The sequence below is a fragment of the Hylobates moloch genome, unplaced genomic scaffold (assembly GCF_009828535.3).
Source record: "Hylobates moloch isolate HMO894 unplaced genomic scaffold, HMol_V3 SCAFFOLD_12, whole genome shotgun sequence".
Classification (NCBI taxonomy): domain Eukaryota; kingdom Metazoa; phylum Chordata; class Mammalia; order Primates; family Hylobatidae; genus Hylobates; species Hylobates moloch.
The window spans coordinates 84,373,689-84,398,183 of NW_026652287.1; the positions used below are offsets into that span (position 1 = coordinate 84,373,689).

Below are 24,495 nucleotides of genomic sequence, written 5' to 3' on the forward strand. Positions count from 1 at the left end.
GGATGTGAATCAGTAGTCTCACTGGAATTCCTATTCTTATATATTTGCCACATTATCTCCCATTGAATAAACCATTGCGCAAAAAGAGTTCTCCAGAGTCAGCAAGAGAGCTTTCAGTAGTATAGAAATATTTAGCCAATTTGATACATTAAGGGATTGTATCATTTCCTTATTTAACTGGACTGCAGATGTTAAGCAAGCTCTGTCAGCATTGGGAGCACTTTCTGAACCCATCAATCTTTATATCTCTGTACATATGTAGACATACTTCTAATAATATATTTAATCATTTTAAACGGAAAGTTAACATATACTTGTTTAAATATATACTTTATATTTAATAATCAATTGAAATTAAATTTTACCTACATATTTCTAAGTTTAATTTCCTTCTGTCACATATTTTTTCAATAATTATGGCGTTTTAGGTTATTTTATAATGCATGAGGTGTATTAGTATCCCAAATTACACTCTTATTCTGCTTTATTTGTTGTTTCTTTTGTCTGTGTTGTCTCCATTTTTAGAAAGATGGTTTGTAGCTATATTGACACAATGGCTGAATAAGTTTCTGTGCCATATTTTCATAATTTTAATCCAGCAGAAGAGGAGTTGTGCTTACCCATTTGCTTCAATAAAGTGACAACACTGAAACTAAATACTTATAGTCAGCCCAGTTTAAGCCAGGAGTCTATGTTTGGAAGTAATCCCATGGCCAGGTCAATGAGATACATTCATTTGCCTAGTTTTAGCTCTCAAAACAGTATCTTTGAATCAGAAACTGAAACCCTTCCTGATTAAAGCATGAACTACGAGTCAGCGAGATGTGACTTTCCAAATGAATATTATAAGCAGCTAATTTAAGTATGAAAAAGCTATTTTGATTGGCTGAAATTTATAAATGTAGCCTGTACCAGTGAACAAATTAGATAATCACTAGTCTCTTGGAGTTTATACTCTTGTGGGTGATGATAAGAAGTAAGTATGATAATGAAGTAGGTGAAAATAAGAGTTGATATATTGTAAATGAATTTATAGTGTAATGTTTATAACGTTTGGCAACTTTGATGTCATATTGTGCTTACTTTATGAAATATCTACATTTTCTATGAGCTGGAACATTTATAAAATTTAGAGCTGCTAGTCAATCAAAAATACTGATATTAAGAAAAAATTACTCATATTGATCATCAGGGTATATACAGTCCAATAGGAAAGATGAGATGTGTGAATACATTTAATTTTTAATTACACATTTGTAAAGCAGAAATGATAAATCATAATGCAATTAAGGCACAAAATATTTAGGGCCCTAATAGTTCAGAAAGATTCCCAGTGATATAATATATATGAATAATACAGATTTTTAATAAGAGTATGGTAGGCCTCCCCGGCACAGACTAAACAACCCAAGTGAAGAATGTCAGTTAATTTGGCACAAACAGAAGAGAATGATGACAACTTAATCCTGTGCTTAAATAAGCAATGTGTGTCTGGAGAAGGTATTTGACAATGTGCAGTAGTTGAGTTGTAACATTTCAATAATTGTTCATGTAGATCTTATATTAAACTTAATAGAAATTTTCTAATGATTTTAATTTATGTTTATAGCTGAACAGAAATTCTTGGCTTACGCAAACAATTTCTTTGTAGAGTGTCTTCTAAACAAAGGTGTAATGAGATGTATTGTTTTTCTTTATATTACTTTATGATGAAACTCTTATTTACATAGTGGAAATATAGCGATTATAAAGATTTCAAAGGTTAAAAATAACACCACATTTAGAAATAAAAATTATGTTTATTGGCTATAGAAATCCATCTCTTACATAAATGACAGTATTTTTTTCCATCAGTGAGATATTTTTATTTATCTCTGTTGATTTATGAGATTTGTGGCCAATGTAAAGAATATTTTTGTTATCAAGGTTTTTGACTTTTGTATTCTTATGTCCTTTCAGAGCCATATGTTCTCTCTCAGGAAGTTAAAAGCTCAGCATTTCTTGTTTATTATATTGGCGAAAAGCAGAGGAGTACCTGGACTTACTTTTCTATTAATATGCCAAAGTAGATACTCTGAGGAAATTTCTGATACAAAACACCTACAAATTCCGGAAAAAATGTAGCAGACATTTGTTAATGCAACGACATCCTTATAGGAGAATAAGAAAAATCCCCAGAGGCTAAAAAAAGAAAGAAAATTGTACAAAAACATTGCAAGCTATAGTCACACTTGGGGCATTTATTAGTTGTGATAACTAAAAGCACTGGGATATAATGCTAGACCATAGACTATCTAGTTCCTCCATTTAAAAATGTTTCCAAAAATCTTCTTGGCCAACAAAGGCACCTGAAAAGGGAAATTATTTACCTGGTCATTGATAATATGATTAAAGGATTTCATGCTGAGGAAATGACATTAAATAGTTTCAAATTTGGTAGCACCCAGGAATAACTCACAAAAGTAAATGCAAAGGACACTCATAGAGAAAATCTCATAAAGAAAATTTAAAAACCTGGTAAAAATGATTCAAAATCCAAAATTACAAAGCACCTGAGGAAAGAAAAAATCATGTGTGGTATTCCCTAGGGGTGGGTTTCAGAAACTAGACCTCAGGCAGTGGTTGTCTCTTCCAGGAAGAGATGATATGTTTGAGAAATTGACCTGTGAAACAGACAACTGGTGAACATCAGGAAACGTTTGGGAGTTGGTTTGTACTGAGCTCTTGCACCAGTTAAATTGTTTAACACATCATCAGTATCTAAGAACATTCACAGAGGATAAGGGGGCAAGACAAAACAAAACAGAGTCATCCTTGTGAACTCTACTGTTAAATTCATCGATTATATTTTAAAGGCTATAAAGTATTGTTAATGGCATATACTTAATGGGTGTTACAAGATCCCTCCAGCAAAAGTAGTAAGAATAAATTATTGTTTTGACAACTGGATTGCTTTTACTAACATGGCTTGAAATTCTGTTTGACAGTTGGCCTCACCCCTATCTACTTGTGGGCAAGGTCCAGCCAGCCTCTCTTTTCAGGGTTTCACAGTCTAAACAATTCTTTAGATTGCCCACATCTCATCTGTTGGGTCTAAGAAAGTGTAGCCATTGTTTCCAAGTTCAATTACTTTTAATAAACTTTCAAAAGATTTTTTCAAAATTCATATCAACTTTTATTGATACTCCAAAATATCAGAGTGGAAGTGAACAGCCTTCTTATTCTTGGCTTAGAAATGTGGAGTTTTAGCTAAGTTCTACAGCCCCTAAAATGGGGACATTGACTCTTCATTTATTTTCTAAGACTTACAGAAATATATAAATAAAGAGTGAATGTTAAAAGAAAGAGAAAACAAACAAAAGTAAACAAAAAATAAAAACAAAAATGAATAAAATAAAAAAGAATGAGTGTTAATTTCTGCCACTTTATTTCAGTTAGTGCCAGTGCAGGGAGGCAAATTTATCTGTACAAATTTATCTGTTAAATGTAAAGTTGGTTCTTTGACACTAATTTTCTTGATCCTTGTTCAATTCAATCTAGTATTTGTAGGGACCATGGCTCATCTGAAAATTATGAAACTGAAGTTTCAACTTCCCAGCCACTTAGAGTATTTTAATTGACCAAATACCATGCACACAATCATTCAACTTTTAGGCAGAATTATGAAAAGGGAAATCTTTCATACACCTTCACCAATGACAGATCTATGGCTTGATAATTAACCTTTTTTTTTTTTAACTTAAGGGGCAAATAATCTAAAGAGAAATTGTATTGTAGGCCTAGTTCTCTGAGGAATATGTTTGATAGCTCTGTGAATATCATTACAAAATGTTTTTAAACTCAATTTTCAGAAATCACAGAGTTCACGAATCACCATTTCTTTTTATTTGTTTGTTGTTTGGTTTTTCATTATCAACAAAAGATAGGACTTTCCAAACAGCAGTTGGCTCTTTAATGTAATATAACACAGTATTATTGAAACTAAATCTAAGAATTTTTTTGTCATTGTCATATATATATATATGACAGTATATATATATTTTATATATATTTATATATATATTTTTATATATATATTTATGTATATATATATATGAACTCTCTGGGCATTATTTTCATCAACTCTAAATAGGAAAAATAAAGCTACTTTATTTGGTTACAGTGATTATTATGATATATATGACAATGACAAAAAATATATATATATATATCTTTTCCCTTTACACAGGATATCCTGATTCAAATAATTTCTCACTTATGATTTTATACCTTAACACTTGACCAATATCTGCCTGTAAAGTAGGTGGCTCCAAATTGGGAGAAGATTCTGAGTACATTTTTCAATTCCAGTGTTATCATTTTACTACATAAACGTCTTTGTTTGTTAGTGTATTAAAATGTATTTGCACAGAATTTTCATCATACTGGAAGAGAAAAATAATAAACAGCTATAAACAGCTAATATTCAGAGAATAAGCAATAAATAATAAAAGTGAGTAAATTTTATACTATGTTAAATACTGATAAAGCCTGGAAAAAAGGTGAAAAAAGATGAAGAGAATGAGAAATGCTGATTAGTAGAAAGTGGAGATACTTGAGGTATAATATTAAATAGGATGGTCAGGATAATCTTCTTTGAATAGATGAGATTCGCATGAAGATTTGCAGAATATAAGGCAATTAGTCAAGTGAATGTGTTGAAGAATATGCAAGGTTGAGACAACAGCTGAAGCAACAACCCTAAGACAAAAATACAGTTTGATTGAGGAAGAATAAGGAGAACTGAAAGAAATGAGAAGACTTTACAGGGTTTAATAGAGAAGTAACAATTGAATTCGTGATTTTACAGGAATGATACGGCTAGTCTTCTAATGATAGAAAAAGGAAGACCTGTTAGAAGGATGAATTTAATTTAAGAGAGAGAGAGAGAGGTAAAGGTGGCCGATACCAGTGTGCATTGCTGAGAAGTGTTCAACTTCTGGATGTATTTTAAATATGAAGGCAAGAAGGCTTCCTGATTGATTGGAGTGTGGTGCAGTATGAGAGAAAATATAATAGTCAAGTATAATTCCAAGATTGTTAGAAACGGAAAAACTGAAGTTACTAATGATTGAGGGTAAATATTGGAAGAAAGAGGGTAAATATTGGATTTCATTATGGATATGTTGAGATTTAAATGTCTAGAAGTTACCCGAGATAAGTTTGTGTAGAGATTTTTATAAGTCTTTGAAGAGATGTCTGGACTAGAGATATAAATATAAAAGTGTCACGTAAATTGTGTTTAAACAATGAAGCTGAATTTAACAACCAAAGATTATTTTAACGAGTGAAAATGGGCAATATTTCCACACTGGAAACTAAAAACATCTTTATGGAAATATTTGTTTACAAAAACTTAAGAATAAATTCCTTGTTAATTTTTTCCAGAATGTTTTCAAGGTAGTAGAATAAAAAATCATATAAAGAATTAGTACGACTAATACTAAGACAAATAAAATAGCCTTCTTTTTTTTAAAAAAAAAGCAAATCTCAAAATTCTACAAATATATTTAAAACATTTTTGGAATTCATTAATGAAAGAAATAGCAATACGTTTGTTAAGTTGATAGATTTTAACAACTAAATGCAGCATAAAGATAAAAAATGTCGAGTAGCATTTGTTTACAAAAATGATAATAATAAATCATGTGTAACCAGATGACCTAAACAAATTCCAGCAGAGTTGGGAAGAGTGTAAGTTGAACCAAAACAATTGAAAAAGGATTCAAAGAAGCCTAAATAACTTCAAGATATTCATATCCACAGGATTCAATAATATATACTCAAGGATACTCAAAGTGTTGTCTGCCTTTATCATATCACATTAGCCAATTATTTTTAATGGAAACTGAAAGAAGGTGAGTATTCCAAGTTAAAATGATGAAAAGAACATTGTTGAATAATTAATCACTCATATAAGTACAGAACAGCTAGCCTAATTTTACTTCTAGACATGGATAGTAAGGTGAAAGGTAAAACAACAAATAATTCATGAAATAATTCAGGGATTATTTAAATACAAATACTAAAAATTGATTTGATTTTATCCCTTTGTTCCTTTCCTTTTTAAAATTTTTGAAAAGGCTTTTTAAAAAATTTATACTGTTAAATACTCTAAATAAGCACCATTTTAAAAAATCTCAAGTTATCTTTCATGTTTACAGCTGTTTCACACAGAAGTAATCAGGTATTGAGAGATTGAGAACTGATATTTTTATAAATTTTCTTAAAGTAGACTTGTTTTACTTCAAAATTAGTTCTTATTTCATTGCATACAACTGTCTTCAAAAGGAATGTAGGTAATTCTAATTTTATGAAAATATAATTATGTAAACTATGAAGTATGTAGAAGACCAACAGACTTATTCATTGGTCAAAGAATAAACAAATCAAAAATGACAAGGAATAATTTCCTTTATAATCTTCCCTTCATTAATAAATGCTTTTCAACTATTATAATAAGTAAAACAAGTGTATCTGAACTTCTGCAAAACTCCTGCTTTTGAGAATGGAATAATTGCAATAAAAATCAACAACAAAATCATCCAACTGGCTATTTGATATTTTTGATGATAAAAAGGTAGTTTTATTGAAAGCTTTGCCTTTTTGCTAGTAACATTTTATTAGCCAAATAGAATAAAATAAATTATGTCAGTGTAAGAATGAGCTGCTTATAAAGACCAGAATAGCAGAAACTAAACATGTAGGAAACATTCCATTTGCTCCAGAAACACTGTTTGTCATGGTTGTTGTAATAGATCAGTATTTATAAAATTTATCTTTTTTTCTAATAACGACACTAAATTCCCTCTATTTACAGTAATAGCCTGGTTGATTCTACCTTTCATCCACAATGGTTGTTTTTATGTATATTTGACAGAAAATATTAAATAAGCCAACCCCTGCTCCCACCTGAACATTTAATGTTGCTTATGAGAGCTATGCATATATCTAGGTGATCCTGACAACTCCCAGCTTTCATGTGTCTGAATGAAAAGTCACAGGGCACTTGGAGTCTTGAGGTTGAGGCAAGTTCAATCTAAACATGTTGGAGCAATCCTGAGTGTGAAGGTGAAAAACAGAAGACCATATACATTACAGTGCAGACAACTTTAACCAAGTGATTCCCTTCTCTCCCCCTTTCTTTCTTAAATAAGCAGATGTCTACTATATCCAAACTCTAGAAAGAACCAATTAATATCCATACAATATCAGTTTTGTTAGTGCATGTGTGTCTGCATCAGAACGTACAAACACACACACACACACACACACACACACACACACAGAATGATAAACTTTTGGAAGAGAAATAGAATAAAATCTTTATTTTCAAGCTTGTCAGAAAATCTACCTTATTAATCAATGGCTTGTTTACAGTGTTTATATTCTAAATGTTTTCTGTTAAACACTTGCACATGATGCTCAAAAGTTATAAATTAAAAATAAAATCCAGAGCAGTCTAACTGATACTCATATTGCATTTATAGTTTAGAAAATGGTCCTTTTACAGAATTGATCATTCAATGCTTAACTAATAGGGAAATATAATTTTTTTCTTTTTTACTGTTAAGGAAAAATGTTTAGATTCATTAAGGCTACATGATTAAGTGGCTATTAACAAATTCTGGAATTTGTAACATCAAAATTTATTTGTAATTGCAGAGTAATGTTTGAAAATCAGTCTTCTTGACAATTTTCAAAGTATTTCTAAAAATCATACTTTATTATTTGCTCCCTAACACTAAAATTTTCTATAGATAGGAACTAGTACATTGAAAAGAAGACCATGAAAAGCCACATATTTTAAAAACATGAACATTATTGTGAAAAATTACTTTGAATATTAGTGATAAAGTAAATAAAACGGTCAAAATATATTCCTGTGGCAAAAATTGGTAGAGGCCACAGAATTTCCAGGCTTATAGCATGGAGGCAAATATTGTGTATTTCTTAAAGCAGAATTTTCAATATTTTTCAAATTAACATAATTTTTCATTAGAGTTATAAAAATGATGAATGGCAATCCAGAACTATTAAGTAAGGCTCTTCTGAAAAAAAGAAATGGGAATCTGTATTTTTAATAAATAAGTTATTCCTATAATTATAGAAGTTTGGGAGAAACAGTCTTAAGTGATATATTTTACAAACTTCTTACATGTAGAATATTAACATCATCCCAGAAGATTTTTTTTATTACTCAGGGTTCTCTAAAGAAACAGAACCAATGGGAGCTGTTATAAATTAAAGAGAGAGAACAAGAGAGAGAAACTGATATTTATTATGAGCATTGTCTCACGTGGTTATAGAAAGCCAAGCAATCTCAAGACCTGCCATCTCGTCTCCCTATGCTGGAGAACCAGGAAAGCCAATGGTGTAATTAAATCTGAATCCAAAGGCCTGAGAACTAGGGATCTTTTTTTGTAAGTCCTAGACTCCAAAGGCCCAAGAACCTTCAGCAAGGGTGATGATGTTGGAGAGCAGAAAAAGCTGGATGTCTCAGAAAAAAAAAAAATAAATAAATAAATTAGTCTTTCCTCTGCCTTTTTGTTATATTTGGAACCTCTGTGGTTTGGAGGATGTCTGCCCACATTGGTGAAGGCAATCTTCTTTACTCAATGTACCAATTCAATTGCTAATCTCTTCCAGAAATACCCTCACAGGCACACCCAGAAACAATGTTTTGCCAGCTATCCCTATTCTATCCCGGCATCTTTTAGCCTAGTCAAGCTGAAACATAAAACTAACCATCACCATTTCCTAATGCCCTTTACAATTAACCCATGACCCATATGCATGGAAGCAATGGCAATTCTTAATTTTTTCCACTAAAGATAAGTTTTATCTGTTTTATAAGGTCACAAAAATTGAATCATATAATATTATGCTTTTGCTTAAGGATTCTTTCATTCAGCATAAGTTTATAGAGATTAACCCATGGTGTTGCATGTGTCAGTAGTTTGTTATTTCTATGTGGGGGTTCCATTTTATTAATATACCACCATATATTTATTCATTCTTCTACTGATAGAAATGTTTCCAATCTGAAGCTATTATGAGTAAAGCTGATGTGAACATTCTTGACAATTATTTTGTGAACACATGTTTTCATTTTTCTTGGGTAAATACTTAAGATTGGAATGGTAGGATCATAGGGTAGTATAGCTTTAATTTTATAAGAAACTTACAGAGATTTTTCTAAAGTGGTTGTAACATTTTATACTGACAATAATATGAGTTCCATTTACTCCACAATCTCCCCATCATTTTTTCTTTTCTGACTTTGTTATAGATTTGTTTTGTATTATTATTATTATTATTATTTTGAGACGGAGTTTCATTCCTGTTGCCCAGGCTCGAATTCAACAGTGCGATCTCGGCTCACTGCAACCTCTGCCTCATGGGTTCAAGTGATTCTCCTGCGTCAGCCTCCCAAGTAGCTGGGACTACAGGCACCTGCCACCACATCCAGCTAATTTTTGTATTTTTAGTAGACACTAGGTTTTACCACATAGGCCAGGCTTGTTTCGAACTTCTGACCTCAGGTGATCCACCTGCCTCGGCCTCCCAAAGTGGATTTGTATTTTTGGGGTGAATAATGATGGTGAAAACTTTTTCATGTACTTTATCATTCAGAGATCATTTCTAATGAATTGTCCATTTAAAATTGTGCCATTTTTATTGTTTAATTTCCTTTTATTATTGAGAGTTAATGTTTAGGCATTCTTTATTTTCTGGCAGCAGCCCTCTGCCCTCTCCCTGTGATAATCCTCATTATCAGCCCTTTGCCCAGTTTCCAATCACAGCCATGCTCGGTGACAGCGCAGCTGTGAAATGACAGCCAGTTTTCCCTAATCCTGTTTACTTCATTATTTCCCCATTGCCTTTAAAGTTGTCTGTCTGTTTGGGGATTATTTGGTTTCTTTTGTCTTTTTTGTTTCTAAATCTGGCCTTCTTTTTCCTCTCTCAGTGGGAGCTTTGGTTAAGTAAGCTATTCCATCAGAATCAGAGGCAAAAGTCCCACCAAACAAATTTAATAAATTAAAGAGGTTTATGCTATCCCTCCTCTCATCAGGGTTCTTCAGATAAACAAACCAATAGGATATAGATATAGGCATAGACTTTGACACAGACATAGACATGGACGTAGACATAGACATATGAGAATAGATTTATCTCAGTAGTAGACTCACACAATTGTGGAGGCTGATAAGTCTTAGGCCTTCTGCAAGCTGGAGAACCAGGGAAGCCAATGTCATAGCCCAGTGCAAGTCTAAGGCCTCAGAGCCAGAGAAGCTGATGGCATTATTCTCCGTCTGAGTCTGATAGCCTGAGAAACTGGGCGGCTGCTGGTGCAAGTCTTAAAGTCCAAAGGCCAGAGAATCTCTACTTCTGATGTCCGAGAGCAAGTGAAGAAGGATGTCCCAACTCCAGAAGAAAGAGGGAAACAGAGAGAGTTAACTCACCTTTTCTCTGCCTTTTTGTTCCATGTGCAACTTCAAATGGTGCCAGTGCTCACTGAGTGAGGGCAGATCTTCCTTATTCAGTCCACTGTTTCAAATGCTAATCTCTTCTAGAAACACCCTCCCAGGCACACCAAAAAATAATGCTTTATCAGGAAACTCGTCATTCTTTAATCCAGTCAGCTGACACCTAAAATTAACAATTTCACTACCCTACAAAGCACTGGATGATTTGGCTATTGCTTTCTTCTCAACTTCTTCTTCTATTGTCCTCCCTGAGCCCTATGCTCAAACTCAACTTGCCTTCTTTTTAAATTCTGTGACCATTCCTCAGATTTAGTCACTTATAATGACATTTGCATTTGCTTTATGCTTCTTCTGTTTGAAAAACTTTCACGGATGTTTTAATCCTGCCACATTTTCATCATTCCTATCTAAACTCAGATACCGTAAATTGAGACACTGCAAGTAACTGGTCCTAGTAAAGTAACTGGTCCATTGTAAGAAGTAAACTAGAAGGCACTGAAGATCTTCTAGGCTAGAAATAGATGAACCTTAATAAACATTTGCAAAATATTTTGATAAACACTGGCCATTGCACTTTGGGGCGTAGACCATGTACTTATGAAAACTATATTATTATGAATAACATGTAATTTACATAGAAAAATTCCAGATATCCATATTGTCTACTTCTTCAAGTGTTCAATAATGTTCTAAACACAGAGATACAATTGGTATAATTGCAACCTCTCCAAAGGCATAAAGATAAGGTAATAACTTTGCTAAAAAAGCCTCTCAGCCTGTGGCCAGCAGTCCAAGTTGACTGTGAGAACATGACAATATTCCCCTTGTCCAAGTTAGTAAAGCTGAAGCCCCATCCTAAAGTTAGTATAAATAAAAGTAAAAAGTAAGACATTATCATTCACATGGTAGAACGTGAAGTTTTAAAGGACAACAGACAGAAGTCGCTCCAGAAACTATTTTTTCAAATATTTATTTGTAACCCTCCTTCTGGGTCTCCAAATACATTTCTTAGAGTACTTGATATTGCTCCACAGCTCATTGAATCTCCCATATAATACTTTTCAGCATTTTCTTTCTCTGTGCTTCAGTTTTGATAGTTTATATTGCTATATCATCAAAGTCACTGGTCATTCCTGTACCATTTCTAAACTGCTGTTAACTTCGTCCTAAGTCATAGGTTACATTTTCTATTTTGTACAATTTTAGTAAATTTTTGTTTATGTTGGATCTTGTATGATTTTTCTTATGACTGAGTCATTAAGTTATCTGTGAATAAGCTTGACTTCTTTGAGGCTTGTGTTTAAGCTTTGTTGCAGGAGATCTGTTATAGTCTTTATTGCTACTTTTTTATTCCACTGAAGCCTGACTTTTCTTGAAATTATTTTTCAAGTGTTTTCCTCAGGTGTAGTGCCTGCTTGATGTCTCTAAAATTTTGTTTATTTGCGTAGATTTTTCTTTCCCCTTCAGTATAGATACCTTGGAAGGATATCGCATAATTTGGTTATGGCCATATCCTCTCCATCATCTGTGAATATTAGTTAATAATCATCAAGTTTGTAATGCCAGACTAATATTTTATACTTTATAAGTACTAATAGTTATTTGTTGTGCCTGAAAGCACATTAGGTATTTTTTTCTCTTTATGGTTATGCTTCACTGATTGGACCAGGATATTCTAGAGTTGTTTTGTTTTCTTTCGTTTTGTTTTGTTTGGGGGGAGTTTATTTGTTTTTTTCTTTATTATTTATTCATGCTGAATTTTCCAAGCTCTTTCGGTCTTAGATTTAGTCTCTTGAACTCAGAGAAACTTTACTCAATTATTTTTAAGTGCTGATCTTCTTTCATTTTTCTATCTTCTCCTTAAATCCTAGAGGCATTAGCTACTCTAAGTATGTGTTCTTTTCTGCAACATTTTCTTTTTATTGAATGAAATTGCCTAGGAACTTGTACCATTGCATGTGATGTTAACACAAAATAAAATATGCAATGCGAGTACATTTATAAAAAGGTCAAAGATACATTAATAGCTGGGAGCATTGGCTCATACTTGTAATCCCAGCTACTCAGGAGGCTGAGGTGGGAATATGCCTTGAGCACAGGATTTTGAGGCTGCAGAGAACTATGATAGCACCACTGCACTCCAGCCTGAGTGATAGAGTGAGACCCTGTCTCTGAATAAAGAAATAAATAACACTGTTACAGAAACATACAAATAGGCAGTAAAACTAGAATAAAAACAAAAAAGTAGTTACCATCAAAGCCATCATATGTGTTATTTGCAGATCTTTCAGGCATACATATTGGTGGTAAAAACACAAAGAAAATTAAAAGCCAATTACCATAAAAGTTAGAAGGGTGGCTACTCCTGAGAGAGGATATGTGTTTAGACAAGAAATCATGAGGGACTTCTGGAGAGGTGACAATTTTCTTTCCAACCTAGATGGTGATTACATGGCATTGATTTCAGTTATATGATATGCTGCATTATACAATTTTATGCACTGTTGTGTGTATATATAAATTATTTTTCACACTCTTAAAAAGGAAATTAGGCAGACATATTTATTTTCTTTAAGAAACCCAGAGTTGAAACAGCAGACTTGAAAATCTATAATACTTCTAAAGTAACGTTTGTATAATTAATAAATGGAAGACAGCTTGGTTAAACAGAAGAAAACAAAGTGTTTACTAACAGTGTCATTTGGCTATGAACTTGCAGATTAGGCATGCAATAGTCTATATTAATGTGAATCACATTTTCCCTTATGTATATAGAATCTAAAATTTATGTGAAACGAGGAATAGTCGCGTGGCTTACCATCCAGTCTAAATACTCAACATTACTGCCAACCTGAGAGGCTTGATATAATAAATATATTCAGACCAAGTTGATACATTAAAAATGTGAATTATAACCAATTATAAGGACCCAGTAAAATCATAGGAGAGGTAGAGGAAGAAGTAACACAATATTATATGTTTTACTTTTGCACCTCTTTCAATAGTTTATTATTCAGACAAATCATAATCCCAGAAAGATTATACTCTCTGGGTGGTTAACTTCAACAGTGCAAGTAAAATATTTTAGTTCTTCACAGACTAAGTTACACAGCTCAAAAGACGCTAGTCACTGACTAGATCTCTCTAATTCCCTAGGCATTCTTAACTCCTTCACTTGCTTATTATGGAACTTTTAAAATTTACATTTTCTTTTGTATATCTGCTGCCATTCTCGCTTGCTCAATTGCTCACTCACTATAGAGTTTAAGTAAACCCAGACCAGGAGAAATTATCCTGAATCCTTCTTTTGGTGGTGGTGTAAGATTTTCTCACAGTCTTTTTTGCTGCTATAATTTCCATTTTATACATATTTTTTTCTTGCTGAACTCTTCTGTCACAACCAGTCCTTTTTCATAGTTTATACATTTCCAATTATGGCAAAAAGATATGTAAAGACTTCCCAATACTTCCCAAGAGTTGTCTGACAACTCTTTCTACACCATTTATAGTATTTAAAAATCCCTTTCCCTTCTGGATTTTGATCTCACTTTGATGGATTTGTGCTAAGCAACTTCTCTTTCCACTGGACATTTTCTTTCATTTGAAGCCTGATTTAGGAGGATATATAGTCACTCCAACTTTAAGTAGGAAAATTCTTAAGTGATATCTCCCTTTTAATATGAGGACATTATATATTTCCACTGCATTATACAGAACTAACTTCAAGGACAGGAGGAATTTCTCTTTTCATAGATTCAGTCCATCGTTCCGGAATTCCAATTGTGTAATGTAGATTACCTGAAGCTATTTTTTCAGTATCTTTCCATTCCTTGGGTGTTAGCAGTCATACCAGTTTGGGTCATATCGGTTTGATTTCACCTAAGGGCTAGAAGGCCAATTTGCATTATGAGAATGTGCCAGCTGCTTAATTGTCTAGACTAGACATAAACCTTGTCCAGGGACAGCTAGACACAGTTGAATGGAGATGGCAGCACACAGACATGTGACTTTGGTATTGAGGAATGACAGAGACCCTGGCTTTATTGAAAAACATGGGGATAGGGTTCTTATGGACATATAAGTAAACATTTGCTGTTAAAAAAATGAAGTTTTAAGAAATCATTCTAAACATTTCTACTGTATACATTTTTAGTTGCCTTATTTTAAACTTTGAGTACCATTACTCTTTCTCAGCTATTAATTGCTAAATGTTATATCTTGAAATTGATAATATAAATTGGGTAAGTAATATGTAGGGCACAAGACATGCGAGCTTAAATAGCTAAATATAATTTGTTTTTCAGCTTTGTGTTTTTAGGTTTGGGTTCCTATAAAATTTAATTTTGATTTTAAAACCAAAGATTTGCACTAAAGAATACCCAGTTTTCACAGCAAACATTTTTTTAAGATTTTCTATTTTGCTTCTTCCCCACTGAAAATAAAATTTTGTGTGATATTCTGAAAGAGATAAATCAAACATTATGCAATATGTGGTAGTCTGTGGCTTCTGAGGGAAATTAATAACATCTGTAATTGGGAACTTTGTTGAAACCAAATCTCAAATAAATGGCACCATGAATGCTATTATTGACTGGGAAAATTACCATCTAAATAAAAATGAAAATCCATGTTTCGGGCTGTTATTTTTTACTTGCCTCAAGTTAATTTCCCCTATACCACCTTTCCCACTGGTGACAGCCACTAGAATTTTCTCTAACCACAAGCATATTACTGTTCAGATGCTATGAACAGCACAAAGCATATCCATACTGGAAAAACCCGGAATGTAGCTCTATTTTCATTCTAGGTTCAAAGTACTTTTTTAGAAAATGATAAGCAGATACGAAAGTTAGCCCCAGTAGCATTCCAGTACCCTTAAATATAGTATTTTAATATAAATATCTATAATATTTTTGTCCTATTTAGTAATTAGGTCTCATTTGCATGTCCAAATAATACTGTGAGAAGAATATGTTGTAAAATAATAATTATGTGAAATATCAGCTATAAAATTACTGAAGGACACATTTTGAAAAATCAGACTGGTTTCTGGGTTCTCAGTATTCATGAAAAAACATTCTGTCTTGTCAGGTTTCTTGTCCTATTCTTCAGTGATTCTATTTTACGTTCTATTTTAACTGCAAAAATCCACAAATTTTTCAGATAAAGAATCTAAACTTTTTGGAAGTTAAGGAAATTTCATAGTGACAAATAATTCATGAAAGAGCCATGATTACAAATCTGGTCTACCTGATTCCAAAGTCCATGATTTTTCATTCTTCCTTACTATTCTCCATTATTCTCATCAATATCCTACAGGCAGATAGTCCTCAATCCTAAAAGTTAGAAAAATCACACTCATGGTGTCCTGGAAAATGCAATGAAATCAGTTAAAAGTTGTCAGAAATGGCATCAGGTAGAAGGCACCGTAATAGTTGAGCTAGAGGCAATGGGGTTCTAAAATAGAGAAACACCCATAATCATGACAAGAGAGGTACGGATATAATTGATGTATATTTAAAATATATAGGACATAACTCTTTTGATGTTAAGTATGAAGAAGATGTAGGCTGCAGCATTTCCTATGACTTTTGAAGCTCTGATCAAAATATGAGTTAGGGCAATTAGATTTACCTTTTAGAAATTTAGAGTTTGGAAGTCATGAGACTAAGTCTGTTTATACTGACACTTGAGGTAAAAAACTAAAATTTTCAGATTTGGCTGTAAATTATAAAAACAAAATAATTTAGGCACACAGAAAGGAACAGAGATCTAATGACTGAAAGAACTTCTGGCCCATAATAGATAGAAATATCCATTCCTAATGGCTTTCAAATTCTCACTGGCACTCTATGGGAGGCCCGGATATATCTTGATCCGTCTATGGGTGGGGACCAGAGTGACATATTACAAAAACACTAGCTTGAGCTTATTTGAGGAAGTTTTTGTTCCTTGTAACAACAACAACAAAATCCAAACCAAACAAATATCTCCCTTTAACTGAGAAGAAACATAAATTGTTGTGGAATGTCTGCATTAACCGTGATAGACATATACAGGGGTTAAAAGCATGAAGAATTAAAAGCCAGTAAGAGAAACTGTAGACAATAGGGTAATTTAGGCATATATACATAACTATTTTCCAGAAATCTACTGTGATGATCCTAACTCATTGCTGAAATAAGAGATTTTGTATCTATATGTCAGAAATTTTAAGGAAATTTATCTATAAATCAAGTTCAAATTAAACCAAACAGAAGGAAAGGCTGGTTCTAAATAACAGAGTAAAGAAAAGTAATTTGTTTTAAATTTAAATAGGATAATTCCATTGATGTTATCTTAGATTTCAGTTTTTATCTTATTAACATAATCAAAGGTAAAAATCCATCTAGGAAAAAGAAATGAAAATTTTATAAATCATTGATTATATACAGTTGTGCTAAGTACTATGAAAAATCTAGTTGAAATAAACAGCATTCTTGTTAAAAATAAATTAGCCAGTAATCCTGTAGGAAGGTACTGTATGATCAAATGTTTGATCAAATGTTTAGTCATATAAATAGAGTGTAAATGTCTCACTGAGCACTGTTTTCTAGTGTATCAAAATTCTTTTATTTCATTCACTTCACTGTGCCGTTGTTATGATGTGCTTAACAGGGAACGTGGTTAGTGAAAGGAAGATAAACATGGATGTTACTCCAAAACTTAGTTTAATGAATGTTTAAAGAATTCAAATTTTATCTGCTTCTCTTGTAATTTGGATCTCTTCTTAATGTACATAGTGCTAACATGAAGACCTTTTTCTGCACTATATGCAAACAGGGTAACTAAAACAAAGCCACTTTCAATCCTTGAAGGTATATCCAGGTTTATGACAGTAATTGTGTTTACATTTTATGGTGCCTAGTATTGACAAAATGTTATTTGCCTGTATTAAACAGATGACTCCATAAAAAAAATAAAAATAAAAAATAAAAATAAATTATCTTCTTGGCTTTAGATTTAGAAGAAAAAAATCACAGTCTGGAAAAAAATTGAGAAGCATTTTTAGGTGAAAATGACTCCAGTCTTGCCTAATATTTTTTTTTAGAAGCTGCTTTCAAACAGATAAGGAATAAAAATTCCACTGTTTGGTACTAATCTAGAGATAATTATCTATCTATGTACCTACCTACATATCTATCAAAACATAGTGCATGTATATGTAAGCCTATATGTATGCTTAACTGTAATAAAATTTAAAAAATTCTTTGAAATTTAAAATAAATATGACATAATTAAGGTCAATCTCTGAAATGTAAAATAAATATAACTTTAAGGAGGAGGTAAGGATTCTGCAGGTTAAAAAAAATAATGTTTTTCTTCATTTTATACCATGTGATATTATTTGTGCGTATTGGTTTTCTTCCATGGTTTCCGTCTCATAACTCCCATAGCCCTTGATATTTACTAAGTGACTAAAGCGATATCTTTTGTTAAAGCATCTTTTGTCTTTGATTCCTGAAGCAACTTTGAAACAGATTCTTAGCGAAAAAGGTGAAAGTCTCTGGTTGTAATGTTGGGGTACTTTAGGCCTTAGAAGCAAGACTCAGAAAATGGAATCTCTTTGACCTTCTCCTGCCCTCCTTTTACCTGCTCCTTTTTCTACTCAAGGCCTTCCATAGAAACTTAAAATATATTCTTCCCTTGCCTTTATGTCTTGGAGCTGGCCATCTATTCTCTGACCCACCTTGCCTGATTGTAAGTCAGACTAATTTCAGAAGAGGTTCTGCCCCATACTCAGGAGGAAAGAATGCTGTACAGAGATGCCAAGAAGAATCTGAACAGGCAGACCTCGCTGGGTTTTCCCACTCAGTCTACTAGTATTAGATCACACCCTTTTTGTCCAATCACATTTCTACATCATTATCCATGCTTCAATCATGCCTATACAATGAAGTCTCAAAAAAAGGCCCAAGAGGAGGGGCTACGGTGAGCTTCTGGACAGCTGAACTGATGGAGGCTTACAGGAGGGTGAAGAGGAATTCATGTACTTGCTGGGAGGGCGCACCCCAACTCCATGGGAACTGAAGCTTCTGTGCTGAGGATCCTTCCAGATCTCACCCTACGTTATTTCTTTGCTTCCCTTTTTGTGAGCTACTATAGCAAATTAATGGAACCTGATGAAGAGGTTGTGGAAACCAAACTTGAAGCTGAGCCAGTTGGTCTGAAGTTCTGGAGGCCTGGATTTGTGACTGGTGTCTGACATGTGGGCTGTCTTGTGGTTCTGGGTCCTCAACCTGTGGGATGTGATGCTATCTCAGGTTAGAGAGTCTCAGAATTGAACTGGAGTAGAAGACACCTGGTTGGTCTCTGCTACAAAATTGATTGCTTGCCTGGTGGTGGAAAAAATCCCCACACTTGTGGTATCAGAAGCATGTTGTGAGAGTATAATGGGAGCAGCTGAGTTTGTTTTTTCTACTTATACCATTCATGTTTTTAATTCTCGCTTAACCTGAGTCATATTCATTCAACAACGTATGACTCCTATGTCAGATATTCCGTGGTCATAATGTTCTCTAGCCCTTTGATTTGAAATTCTGACTTATATAGCAGACACACCTTTCTCAGAATATGTAACATCTATAGAGACATTAGGCAGGAGGAATAAATTGTTACCAGGAAGGAAGGCAGGAAGAAGAGACAGGAAATAAAGTGTTGTGTTCTATTGCGTACAAAGCACTGTGATGGTTACTTTATCTTTAATTCCTAATAACACAAAGCAGTAATTGTCCTGATTTGGCAAATTGGAAAACAGGATCAGGCATGGTGATTCTGACTTTACCCCACAAGTTCTCCTCCAGCAAACTAGGGCATGCTGTGCTAGCCATGTCAATATTACAGCAGTGAATTCAAAGTCAAGTGAAAAATCTCAGTTAGAGTAATAAAGGGTGTTAGAAGATAGTGGTTAAGAACACAGGCTCCCACTTTAGGTGTCCTAGGTTCAAATCCAGGTCTGAGATATATTAAGTTTATGACCTTGGGCAATTTATGTAACTTCTCCATGCTGCAGATAGTTCATCTGTAACAACAGGATAATACATTCTGCTTCTCAATTTATTATAATTATTCAATCAGTTAATATGTGTAAAATATCTAGGTGAGTGTTTGGTTCACAATAAGAGCTTTATAGGTTTGCTAATAATATTGCTGCATAAAATTAAACCTGGTGGATAAGATGAGGATAATTTTCTGTCCTAGAAACTAAAGCATCTTTTTTGTTCATTGCTGTGCATCTTCTACAAACAAGACATTGTACATTCCTAGCAATCCCTTTTCATCTTAATCCTTCAGTCTAAGGATTACTATTCTAAGTAAAGTAGAATTTTCTGCAGTTTTCCTTTTCAGTATTTATGTTTTTTCTCTTTTTTAGCTTTTATTTTAAGTTCATGAGCAGGATGTGCAGGTTTGTTACATAGGTAAATGTGGGGGTTTGTTATACAGATTATTTCATCACCCGGTATTAAGCCTAGTATCCATTAGTTATTTTTTCTGATCCTGTCCCTTCTTCCACCTTCCACCCTCTGATAGACTCCAGTGTGTTTTTCCCTCTATGTGCCCATGTGTTCTCGTTATTTAGCTCTTTTCTCTAACTTAAAGTAATTTCTCTGTGTGATGCTTAATTTTATCTGTCAACTTGGCTGGGCCACGTTACACAGATATTTGGTCCAACTTTATTCTCGATATTTATGTGAGGGTGCTTTTGGATGGGATTTACATTTAAATTATTGGACTTTGAGTAAACCAGATTACCTTACACAATGTGAGTTGGTTTCATCTAATTAGTTGAAAGCTTAATAGAAAAAAAGGCTTGATAAATCCTATTCCATCACCATCCCAAACCCCAGGAAGAGGAAATTTTCCAGCAGACTGTTGTCAGACTTCATCTGCTCTTCCTGATTTCTGCAATAAACTGCCTTCAGACTTGAACTGCAACCTCAGCTGTTTCCTGTGTCTTTGCCTGCTGGCCACCTTTATCGGGGAACCAGCCCCAATATTTCAACATAGGTTCTTTCTATTTTCCCTAAGTGCCAGCCGGTCTGAGAAATAAACAGAAAGATTACAAAGGGAGAAATTTTACAGCTGGGCCTCCGGGGGTGTCATCACATATTGGTAGGACCGTGATGGCGGTCTCGAGCCACAAAACCAGCAAGTTTTTATTAGGGATTTTTAAAAGGGGAGGGGGTGTACGAACAGGGAGTAGGTCTCAAGGATCACGTGCTTCAAAAGGCAATAAAGATCATAAGGCAAGGCAAAATTAGAATTACTGACGAGGGTCTATGTCCCCTTGTGCATGCATTGTCTTGATAAACATGGTAACAGGAAACAGGGTTGGAGAGCAGAGAACCAGTCTGACCAGAATTTACCAGGCTGGAATTTCCCAGTCCTGGTAAGCCTGAGGGTACTGCAGGAGACCAGGGTGTATTTCAGTCCTTATCTCAATTGCGTAAGACAGACACTCACAGAGTGGCTGTTGGTAGGCCTACCTCCGGGAATGCATTCCTTCCCCAGGGTTATTCCTTGCTGGGAAAAGAATTCAGTGATAGTTCTCCTACTCACACATACGTCTATAGGCTTTCTGTGAGAAGAAAAATATGGCTCTATTCTGCCCAACCCCGCAGGCGATCAGAGCTCATGGTTATCTTCCCTTCTTCCCTGAAAATCGCTGTTATTCTGTTCTTTATCAGGGTGCACTGATTTCATACTGTTCAAACACATATGTTTTACAATCCATTTGTACAATAGTGGTCCTGAGGTGACGTATATTTTCAGCTTACGAAGATAACAGGATTAAGAGATTAAAGTAAAGACAGGCATAAGAAATTATAAGAGTATTGATTGGGGAAGTGATAAATGTCCATGAAATCTTCACAATTCATGTTCAGAGCTTGCAGTAAAGACAGGCATAATAAATTATAAAAGTATTAACTTGGGGAACTGATAAATGTCCATGAAATCTTCCAGTTTATGTTCTGCCTTGGCTCCAGCCGGTCCCTCTCTTTGGGGTCCCTGACTTCTCACAACACACCTTGTAGATTTTGGACTTGCCTGCCTCTAGAATTGGGTAAGCCAATTATTTAGAATGAATAAATATATTTCTATATGAACGCACAATCTATTGGTTCTGTTTCTCTGAATAATCCTAATACATCCTGGTTTTGCATTTTCTGACTAATTTTTCTCAAACTTTCTCCTCATCTCTTTAGTAATTTGGGAGTTTCCCCTGCCCAGTAAAATCAACGAAGGCGAAAAAGGCCATCTGCTCTTTCCTGCCAACTTGGATAGGCACATTACAAAATTCACAAAATAAAGGACATATTATCCAACCAATTCTTTTGATTTGGGAAAGGAAAGAATCCATATGTTTCTTTCTACCTTCCCATTCTTTTCAAATGAAACTAGTAAAATTTATCATGGATTTTTTTTTAATGCTGAGAATATTTTTGATAAATTGAGTTAGAAGGCGAAGCAATCTTCCAGAGTATTTTCCCTTTTGGAAGTAGCATTGGCATGAATGAGTCTGAAGAAAGAGGGCCATCATAAACAGTCTCACATGGGCTCACATAGGAGCTACTTCCTTATCTTTTCCCCATTTAAAATCCATAAACTCTTTGGAACGAAACCCTTTTGTCCACAACATTCCCAGAGCACATAGACATTAAATCATGAAGTTTTATGTAGTTATCTGGTACTGGAATTAACTTCAAGGGACATCTAGAAAAAACCAAATGCTAGGTAATATCAGCATAGTATCAGATAATAAAAAAACAAAGCAAAACAAAATACTGTGTTAAAAAAAAACAAAAAACTGTTGGAAACAGCCAGGACAAAACATTGCAGACAGCTATATTGCTGTCTAGAAAAAAAAAAATGCTAGGCAATATCAGCGTAGTATCAGATAATAAAAAACAAAGCAAAACAAAATACTATGTTTAAAAAAAAATGTTGAAAACAGCCAAGACAAAACATTGCAGACAGCTATATAGTGCAATGTCAAGAATGTGGGACCTGGAGACAGGTGCTACAACTTTACCACTACTCGTTCTTTAAAAATTAAGGTTTATGTTTTTTATTTTTGTATCTGTAACGTACTCTTTTATAGAACTTCAAAAGAAAATCTTAATACAAATTAATACCTTTAAAAATAAATTAAAAACTCAGTTTATCTTCAAGAATTTATATAGGGTAGTAAATGCAGGCCACATTTTATATTTTCTAAACACCAACTATTCTATTATAAAATAAAAAAGTGATATGTTAACTACTATAAAGGGTGAAACTATTATATAAACTTTAGTCTAAAAGGCTGCTTTCTGCATCTGCATCAATGTAATTTCATGATTCTTCACCAATATTTATAGTAAGAATCTCTATAATCAAATTATCATTCACTTTCATGCCCCACATGGGAAGTGGTAGGTGAATATCTGTAGGAATATAATTCATTGTCTGCTCTTCTACTGAGAAGTATCCCTGTGATTGTCCAGTCTACACTCAGAATTTTGTCTTCATAAGCAGCTAGATCATAGAATGGAGCCTTAAAACTTCTTGTATTCTGCAGCTTGATAATGTCACCTAAATATACTGAAAATCAGCTGCTATTCATGGATAGAAGACCATTTTACTGATGTCACCCAGCCTGTATGTGAAGTTGGGGAAAACGACAGCAGAAAATTATCTTTAGTTTGGGGATCCCAGTCTTATATGCATGTCTCTGCTTCCAGATGCTAAACATTTACAAAGTAGAGAATAGAAAATACAATACTTTATTTCCTGACAAAGTTGAGTTAAGACTGCTGAACTCAACATCCCACACTCTAATTGTGTGGTCCCAAGATGCACTGCAGATTCCTTCAACATTTGACCACAGAACCCAGGAAATTGCTTCCTTGTGGCCAGAGAGGGTCAGCATGGGAGTCCTTGTTAGTCCCAATTGCTCTGTTTTCTGTTTCTTTCTCAATTTGTGGATTCCCCCATTTCATCTTCTTTATCTATAGAGGCTGTAGACTAGATATTTAACATTTTATCTCATCAGCCACTGCAAAATATAGTTTCTGAGCTATCAACAGCTATATAATCTACACTTCCATTATGATTTCTGCAGCAGTGTAGGGCTTTCCCTGTTTCTCATTAAATTCTACTCTGGTGAGACAATACTCTGATCAATGGAAGAATTCAGTAAAAGCAAGACAAACTGTCTTTTTTCACCCAGGCCACATTTTTCACAGCATCTGTATGTTTCACAACCATCATTACGAACTTTTCTTCCAAGGATCAGAACCCAGAAGTCTCATCATAAGAACCAGTCAAGGTACATTACTCTGCCCCTTTAATTGAACTGATGTAGTCATCATAGAATATGCATTGCTCTGGCTGGTGGGCAGTGTACTTCTCCACATATTCCGGTTCCACAACCTCTTCTGATGAGATAATCTCCAGGTCCATGTGTTTGACCAAGGAAATTAGCAGAAACTGGCCCTCAGTAAGGAAATCAAACTCCACATGTTTGTGGAATTAATTTTTGTCCTTCAGCAATTTATTCATGATGTTACTAAGGTCAGCTATTTCAGAGGCAGCAGAGATTGAGAAAAGAACATTAGCTATGATATATTTCATGTTATCACTGTAGAAGTGTGCTTGGAATGGAGACATGGCAGGGAGTACACACAAGACTTGCCCACAGAAACATATGGGTTGGTATTCAGAGAACAAGAGCTCTGGTCTCTTAGGATTAAAAAATGGCAGCTCAAAATTAGACTGAATATGTAAGTGAGAAGCTGCGTGTGAAGGCTGGCTCCCACTTTATTTCCTTGGATCTCTTCCTATATTTTCAATTAATGGTAGAATCCCATGTATCTGATTTTACAGAAGTAGTATAGACAGATTTAATGTACTTTAGTTTTCCCCAATGGTAATGTCCTGCAAA

The 24,495-nt window shown here is 34.0% G+C and overlaps 1 pseudogene; it reads right to left on the bottom strand.

Annotated features, from left to right (window-relative positions):
• Positions 1-22,953: 22,953 nt before the first annotated feature.
• LOC116814530 (ribosome biogenesis protein WDR12-like) lies at positions 22,954-24,221 on the bottom strand (annotated as a pseudogene).
• Between the last annotated feature and the right edge of the window lie 274 nt (positions 24,222-24,495).